Genomic DNA, 9,385 nt, shown 5'->3' with positions numbered 1-9,385 from the left:
AATTCTTCTGGAAGTCTTTTTTTCCTTAAAATATTACCTACCTCCAATACTGTTTTACTGTTTATAGCTGTTATAGCATTGTAGTCACGTCTCAATAATTTTTCATCTAACTTTGTAAAGTTCATTTGGTTTCACAGATTTGTCTTTTACTAGTCTCCTGTATTAAGATTAACGCTTCGTCCTCACATACTAAAAGGCACAAATCCTCGTTGGTGATTTTCATTGCCTAAGTAAGAAGGCCGAATCTTCGAATCGAAAGATTTTGCAAGAATCAAGTGGAGCCAGTGACTAAGAACCTTTAACATATTCATCAACAGCGGTGAAATTCCATACCTCTTTAGAAATATGTCTCCTTTCTGCGCTGTTTTATTATTGCTGGTAAGTACAAGCCATTTTTCTGTGTGTGACTTCTTGTCCTGTTGTGTGCTCTGTGTTCACAATGTGTGGGTGGTGGATTATTCTCTGTTGTTGTGCAGGGCCTTCTGTGTGTCTGGTATGTTCATTTAATTTCTGCTGAAATATTTATGGTCTACTTTCTAAGTTATGTTGGTGTTACATCAATTTTTCATTGCTAACTGTCACTTTGTGTTATGATGTGTGCGTAGTTCCGTTTGATTAATGGCCTGTGAAGAATTTCAGTGACGCTTGCTTGTTTTTGCGTCTTTGGATGGTTTGATTGCTTGATGACAGTGGTGCATGTTATTGCGTGTATTCTGTATACTGCAAAATAATGTTTGTTGATTTTCCTATCTGTGGAGCGATCCTGAAAATTGTTTTGTCTGTTTCTCTTTCTAATGTGAAATTTATTTTAGGCTCAAATTCGTCATTTCTCCAAGAAGCTGTTTTGTGTGTGTTTGTGTGTGTGTGAATCACTATCATACCGTATTATGTCGTCTATATATTGATAAATACGTCTTTTTTGTATTTGGGGTCTCGTATCTAGTTTAATGCTTTTTTTTTCCAAAATAGTTCAGAAAAGTATTGGCCAATAGCCCACTAATTGGTAATCTCATTGTCAGTTCTTCATGCTGAGACTAATATTCTTTGTACATAAGAGAAATTTTGTGCCATTACACCCCTAGGAATTGTTGTAATTTCTTCATGCTGTGTCTTGTGTTGCTTTGTTGGTTTCATCTTATTGTGATTCTGTTGATAGTTTCGCCTACTGAAGTACAGGCACACAATGACTTGATACTTTCAAAGAGGTTCTTACAGGGTGGGGGAGTGGCTATGTATGTAAAAAACAGTATTCGATTTGAGTCCACAGACATACCGTGGCACTGCACTGCACAGATATTTGAATGTTGTGCAGGGGCAGTTGAATTTAGTGAAACTAATTTTCTAATTGTTGTAGTTTATAGGTCGCTGAACTCTGACTTCAGAGCATTTCTGCTCAAGCTATACACGGTTCTTGATTCACTTTGTACTAACTGCTACAAATTAGTTATGTGTGGTGATTTCAATATAAATTTGATATATGATGGTGCAAGAAAAAGGATGTTGGTAGATCTCCTAAATTCATATGAACTGATGCAGACTGTGTTTTTTCCAGTTAGGGCGCAGGGGAACAGTAGCACAGCCATAGACAATATTTTTATTTAGTCTTCGACACTACATGGTCATTCTGTTAGTAAAATGGTGAATGTCCTCTCAGAGCATAATCCACAAATTTTAACACCAAATGACTTTTATACTTAAACAAATGTCACATCTAATTAAAAACTATGCAGGAAACTTAATCCAAGAGCAATAGAGAGTCTTTTATCCTTGTCAAGGAGAAAGAGTGCCAGGATGTTTATAGTGCCAATAACATAGAAATATAAGGCTTTATGTAACACATTTCTCATGCTCATTGAGAGTTGCTTACCATTAGAACGTTCCAAACGGGGTACTAGCAGTAATAGGCAGCCTGTGTGGCTCACTAGTGGGATAAGGATATTATGTAGAACAAAGCGAGAATTATATTAAAATGTTAGAAGTAATAACAATCAAGCCCATTACAAACAAAATCGTAAGGTGCTTCAAATGCTATTAGAAAGGCAAATAGTATGTGGTATCCAAATAGAATAGCTAATTCACAGGATAAAATTAAAACCATATGGTCAGTTGTGAAGGAAGTGTCTGGTCAGTAGCCCAAGGTCGACAATATAAAGTAAGTTCATATCAAAAATATTTCTGTTACTGATAAATCAGATATATGTAGTGTACTTAACAATATTTTCTGAGAACTACTGGTGAATTAAATAAAAATTTTGTTTCTTCAGGGAATTGTATAACTTTCTTGGCAAATGCCTTTCCGAGATTGGTGTTTGAAATACTTCTCTTTGATACAGACAAGGGGGAGAATGAGTCTATAACTAAATCACTGAAGACTAAGGACTCTCACGGTTATTATGGAGTTCCTAGCAGAATATTAAAGTACTGTGTTGCAAATGTTAACCCTATATTCAGCTATATTTGTAATTTTTCCTTAGGAATAGTCAGTTTCCTGCGTGATTAAAGTACTCAGTAGTAAAGCCGCTTTATGAAGAGGGAGAATGGGATAATGTAGACGATTTTAGACCTATTTCTATGCCATCAGTGCTCGCTAAAGCTATTGAAAAGACAGTGTATGTAAGGGTATTTGATCATTTTAAAACACATGATTTGGAATAAAATGTACTGTTTGGCTTTAGAAGTCGTTTAATAACTGAAATTGCTATATTCTCTTTTCTCTGTGAGGTACTGGATGGGTTAAACCAGATGTTCCGAACGCTAAGTATATTTTTTTGATGCAACCAAGACGTTTGATTGTAGAATGAGATTTTCGCTCTGCAGCGGAGTATGCGCTGATATGAAACTTCCTGGCAGATTAAAACAGTGTGGCCGACCGGACTCGAACTGGGGACCTTTGCCTTTCGCGGGCAAGTGCTTTACCAACGGACCTACCAAAGAACGACTCAAGCCCAGTCCTCACAGATACTGGCAGGACTGGGCGTGAGTCGTGCTTCGGTAGCTCATTTGGTAGAGTACTTGCCCACGAAAGGCAAAGGTCCCGAGTTCTCGGTCAGGCACACAGTTTTAATTTGCCAGGAAGTTTCAAGTTTGATTGTGTTGATCGCAAAATATTGCTTCAGAAGTTGGACCACTACAGAATATGGGGAATAGCTCGCAATTGGTTAACCTCTTACTTTAGCAAAAGACAGCAAAAGGTCATTCTTCACAATAATGAGAATGGCTGTGATTTGGGGTCTGAATGGGGTACAGTCAAGAGGGGGGTTCCCCAGGGATCAGTGTAGGGGCCACTCCAGTTCCTTATTTATATAAATGATTTGCCCTCTAGTATTACAGCCAATTCTAAAATATTTCGGTTTGCTGATGACACTAGCTTCATAGTAAAGTATGTTGTGTGCAACATTGGCTTGGTTTCAACTAGTGCAGTTCATGAACTAATTCATGGCTTGTAGAAAATAAACTAATGATAAATCACAGTAACACTTAGTTTCTACAGTTTCTAACACACAATTCAACAAAACCGGACGTTTTAATTTCACAGAATAGGCATATGATTAGTGAAACTGAACAGTTCAGATATGTAGGTGCTCAGATAAATAGTAAACTGTCGTGGAAAGCCCATGTTCAGGATCTTGTTCAAAGACTTCATGCTGCCATTTTTGCTATTCGAACGGTATCTGATGTGAGTGATCGTTCAACACGAAAATTAATCTACTTTACTTATTTTCATTCTCTTATGTCGTATGGTATTATATTTTGGGGTACCTCATCCCATTCTGAAAGGATGTTTGGCTCAGAAACGGGCGGTTCGGGCAATGAGTGGTGTAAATTCACGAACCATTTGTCGATCCCTATTCACGAGTCTGGGTATTTTGAGATTGGACTCTCAGTATATATATTCCTTACTGTCATTTCTTCTGAACACTGTTAGCTTATTCCTAAGAATAAGCGGCTTTCTCTCAGTTAATACTCGGCAGAAATCAAACCTGCATTTCGATCGGACTTCCTTAACTCCTGCGCAGAAAGGCGTGCAGTATACTACTGCAGCCGTTTTCAATGAGCTACCACTCCAATTCAAAAATGTTAACAGTAGTCCACGCGCTTTCAAATAGAAACTGAAGAGTTTCATCATGGGTCACTCCTTCTATTCTGTCGAGTAGTTCCTTGAAAAATTGAGCTAACTTTTGTTGTATTGTTGATTGTGGTTACTTAAACTTATTAATGATTTTTTCGAGTTCATAAACATTTTGTTTTTATCTGTTATTACTTTATATTGTACTTTCATGCACTGACACGTTCGTTACCTTGGAGCTTTCCTCCTCAATTTGGTCCAACGGAACCTGACGTGGAAATAAATAAAAAAAATTATGTATGGTTTGCTGTATGTGGTATATCTGTGGTACTGATCATGACTGTTAAGGCCTTTGGAAATTTCTTGTTATTTATTCTTCACACAAGCGAATATTTTATGTAGTAATATGCAATTGTGTTGGGCTGAGGGATAGGATGAGCATTTCTAAAATTAATAAATGGTCTTGTTTGAGTATTTCGTTCGTACACTGCAGCCAAATAATTTAGGATAGAAGAATTGTTCTATTCCTTTCGTCTGACTCTTCGTGAATGCTCCGCAATTTTTTTTCTGTGCTTGTTGAGTGTTTCGCTAGTATCTTACAGGTAGGCCACTGCTAGTAACATTAATATTCCCCTCCATCAGGAAATTGTGTTTTGTCTTTGTAATCCTTATTCTTCCTTATTAACGTTATGATTTACTTATCTGTTTTTATTTTAATATCAGTATTCCTATTTCTTATTTGAATCTCATGTTTTATTTTCCATGTGTTTTTCTTGTTGTATTACCTTTCGTAAATACGTGTCATTTTCTCTTACTTTCGAACAGTAAGCCGAGATTTTTATTTAATTCTGAATGCTAGACGTGCTTTGAGAAGTTTCGTGTTCAGCAACGTTTTAACCATATAGTAATCTAATACGTTCCTTCAGCATTATTATTTCTACATTTATTTCTGTGTTGTGCTCTTGAAACGACATGATGTTCTTAGGGACTTTCATGCAGTTTAGAATGTCATTATGGGTGAGACGCTTGTAGTAAACTTTATGGTAAGTCTTCTTTTAATTTTCAGTGATATATTCCTTTAAGTATTGTCGAACTTGCAGGTTAAAAGATGATATCATTACTTTTTGGTTTCGGTATTCCGACAATATCCGTATTAAATTAATGAAATTCTATCCCACCACAGGCTAAAACAAGTTTCGACACGATTGTGCCATCATAAGTCGGCACTTTTTTCAGGTCTGTTAAATGCAAACATAATATTATTGAAAAAAAATTAAGTGTATTATTATTTAATGTCTACTGGCTATAGCAGTGAAGCAGGACTACTTTCAGTGCAATGATTTATGACCCTTTTGTAAATAACCGCACCCACCAGCCCCACACAAACATCCTACGTATGACCATGAGTGTTATCATAGTATGTTAACATAGTTTTTATTTTTAAAATTTTTGCTTTTTATTCTTTATTTTCATTTTACTTCATTTCTCTATTGCTAGCCAGCCGTCTTCTGAGGCTGGTTTATGATGCAACTCACTACGAATTTCCCTCATGCATCTACCTCTTCATTTCAAAGTATCACTAGCACGCAACATCTTCAATTATTTTCTGGAAGTATTTAAATCCGTGTCTTCCCACAGAGTTATTTTCCTCAGTAGCTCGATCTAGTAGCATGCAGATAATTACACAATGTCGCAACATATATCCCATTGCATGCCTCCTCTTCATGTCAGTGTTTTGCACACAAACATTTCTTTAGCAATACTGAGGAGTATTTCCTCATTCCTTATATCATCTGTCCATCTAACTTTGAAGCACCACGTCTCAAATAATGGATCATGAACACAAACACATTCACTGCCCAACCAAGTACAAGAACAGGTAAGTTTCTGTTCGAACCATAATGCAGGCCACCTGAAAATGTGACTGCATGAGCACTGTATTAGGGAGTCGCCAAGAGTGCTACACATATACGTGCTCTAATTTTAAAACTAGCTTCATACTTATCTGGAATATTTCGAGGATTCAGATGTTATTATTAACATTCCAGAACACTGACATTGAATCCCAAGCAAAGTTCGCCTATGAAGGCTCCACACACGATTTGGTCGCAAACCTTAGGAGAATGAAACTACTGCACGGGAACTACGTAGGTGCTGCAATGACCACACACATTTTGTTGTATATAGTCGACCCCAGAAGTATATATACAAGGTGTAGATGAATCTTCACACTGATAGCAAAACAATGTAACCCTTTCATGGATATAGTAAATGGAACATGTGTTATAACACAGATGCTTCTGCTCATTAAGGTTTCGATCTTATGTAACATTTACTACAAGTTATACGCTTCAGAATATTTAAGGGGGGACGGAAGGCAATTTTTATTCCTATTCTGCCAATGCTGTACAATTTTCAAAGGAACTATAAGTGATAAGACAATGAAATTTTTACGTGATATACACAACATATATGCCTCAATTTAGAAGTAAAATGAACGTAATACCTCTTATGGTTTTGAAGAAAAAGAATTTTATTCTTTCACTAGCAAAATTTAACTTTTTTTGTACATTAATTGTTATAAAATAGTTTCTGATTGTTTGGTGGTTCTCAATTTAATTGTAATAACTTATAACCATCTGCGGTTCAAATTGACCATATTTCATGTTTCTAAACCCATTAGTTTATCAAATAATTGTACCTGAAATTAAAAAATGTGGTTTTGATAAAAATCCATTTGAAGTTTGATATTTTCTTCTCTTGCTGCCTCTTCTTTTCTGTCAGGCTTCATTTGTGCATTTTAAATTAGCAATATCTGCTTTGCGGATTCTCTCTTTACCTATTTGCACCAAGGATTTTGCTGTATTGTCACTAGATTTTATGCCCAATAATTCCAAAACATTCAATTTTCTGGTTACAGCATCATTGAAGCATAAAATAGCACCAGAAACACCAAATTTGAGGGTTGTAAGCTGAACATATACAGTTTTTGGTCTCCAGTTCCAAATGACAGAATTCTCACATTCATTTACATTTTGGGTTTTCCCATGAAGACATTTCTTCACCTAGGTATCTTTACAAAGATCTCTAAATATGGGTATAATTTCATTCATTACTGATGCAGGTAAAGAATGCATCCGGCACTTCTCCTGTACTTGCACCAAGTGTCAGGATCATTCGTGCCAAAACCATGCACCGGATTTTCATTTGTGGAGAGCTTATTGAAAAAGGTAGCCCTTACAGCTTTTTTCATATTTTCTATATTTCCTACATTCTTTCTTATGGCCAAGCCATAATAATTCTGAAGTCTGTCTGTTTCAAAATTTGTCATGTGACCTTTACCATCCACCTTCTTACCATTTTCCAATACTATTTTTTACTTTTCTTTCAATAATCTTCTCCATCTGGACCCTATTCTGTTCTGGACATGCCCAATGCACTCTAATTTAGAAATTGTTACATTACGACCAAAGGGTTGTTCTGCATACACCTGGTCATAAGCCTTGCTGTCACTGTCCCCAGATTGCACAGAAAATCAGGAAAGCCACCATATCTCACGAAAAAATTGTCGTATTTATATTTAAAAAAACTGTTTCACGCAGGAAAGACCAGGAATTTCAAATATGCTAAAATCTAAAAACAGAATTGGTGAAGCTCACTTGCCTTCCCTCTCCCCTTAAACCACTTCAACATTTGTAACCCCAGTTACCCACAAAGTATCAATCTGGTACTCAATCCCCTTCCACACATTCTGCCACATTTCTGATGTGATTATGCCAAGGGCACCTCTGATGCATTGTTGCAATATCACAGCATCAGGAGCTATTGTTTTGTACACATTATCTTTGACATAGCCCAAAATTTAAATAAAGAGGGGGTAATCTTAGGTGATCTCGGTGCTCATGGAACTGGGCCATCTGGCCACTCTGTCTGTTTGGGGTAGGTTCCATAACGAAAATCAAGGACTTCTGGAGCAAATTGTGGGGGAGCGCCATTTTGACGGAAAATCATAGCGTCTTGCACATCCCATATCTTGGCTATGGGATAATTAACCAATGAGTCTAGAAATACATATCAACTTAATATTGCTTTCAGGGAAGGAGAATGGGTGAATCATCGAACACACATTAACCCAAACCACACATTAACCTTTGGACTGTCCAGAATGTGTTCTCGTTCGAATTGAGGATATTCTAATCCCCAGATGAGGTCATTATGGCAGTTAGATTGGTTGATTTGGGGGAGGGGACCAGACAGCCAGCATATCGGTCCCATTAGATTAGGGAAGGATAAGGGAAGGAAGTCGGCCATACCTTTGAAAGCAACCATACCAGCATTTGCCTGAAATGATTTTGGGACACAACAGAAAACCACAAATGGAAAAGTCAGATATGGGTTTGAACCGCCGTCCTCCGTAATGCGAGTCCACTGTGCTAACCATTCCGCTATCTCGTTCTGTATAGAGGTTTTCAGGAAATAATTGTCCACTTCCAAACGAATAAGTTTGCCAACTGCAAACTCCTCATGTTTAAGATATCACATCATTGTCATGCTAGAACAATTTGGACTTTGAATTCACACAATTTAAGACATTTGAAAATTACTTTACGTATTGTACTCTTTGGCACTTGAATCTTTCATGGATCTTCGACCTCGTGATTGCAGTTTGGAATGTTTGCACAGTCTCCATGGTCTTCTGCTGCTTGTCCGTTTCTGAAACAAATTAGTTTCTTAAAAGTTTACATCCATATTCTGATTAACTTGACATCAGATGCTTCCTTATCATAATGAGAGACAAACTTCCGCTGCACAGTAATCGATGATTTGGTTTTTGATAACCACACAACAAACTGAGCTTTCTCGTGTTGGAAAGCATTTTTATGTTATAGCTCACACAGCGCTCCTTGTGGTGAAAGTGTTTGATGTGACACAGCTGTACAGAAACTTCATAGGTTCCCTAGTATACCCTTACAGGTTAAACTGGTCTTGCGGTTTGATTAGGAAGACTATAGGCAACTATAAGTTTACACCCTGAAAGCAATCGCTTTAACCTGTAAGCCTTCCACTTGTCTACCTGCCCATGTGCCTGCTAAATTGATTCTGCCCTCGGACAGTGGTTGTTATTGCTAGCTTGCTTTTCCCATTGTCACTTTTATTAGAATATTAAAAAAAACAACATGAATGTTAAGAAGAATTAATGAAATGATCGCCCTGTCATTATTGTAGTCAGCTAGTGAAGGGTGATTAATATATCAACACAGGATTAATCTTCTGTAAAAATGACAAGGGTTTATTATTCATCATGAGGGACAAACACCA

The sequence above is a fragment of the Schistocerca serialis genome, chromosome 8 (genome assembly GCF_023864345.2).
Source record: "Schistocerca serialis cubense isolate TAMUIC-IGC-003099 chromosome 8, iqSchSeri2.2, whole genome shotgun sequence".
In the NCBI taxonomy this organism is placed as follows: Eukaryota; Metazoa; Arthropoda; class Insecta; order Orthoptera; family Acrididae; genus Schistocerca; species Schistocerca serialis.
Note: the sequence above shows the minus strand (reverse complement) of the source record.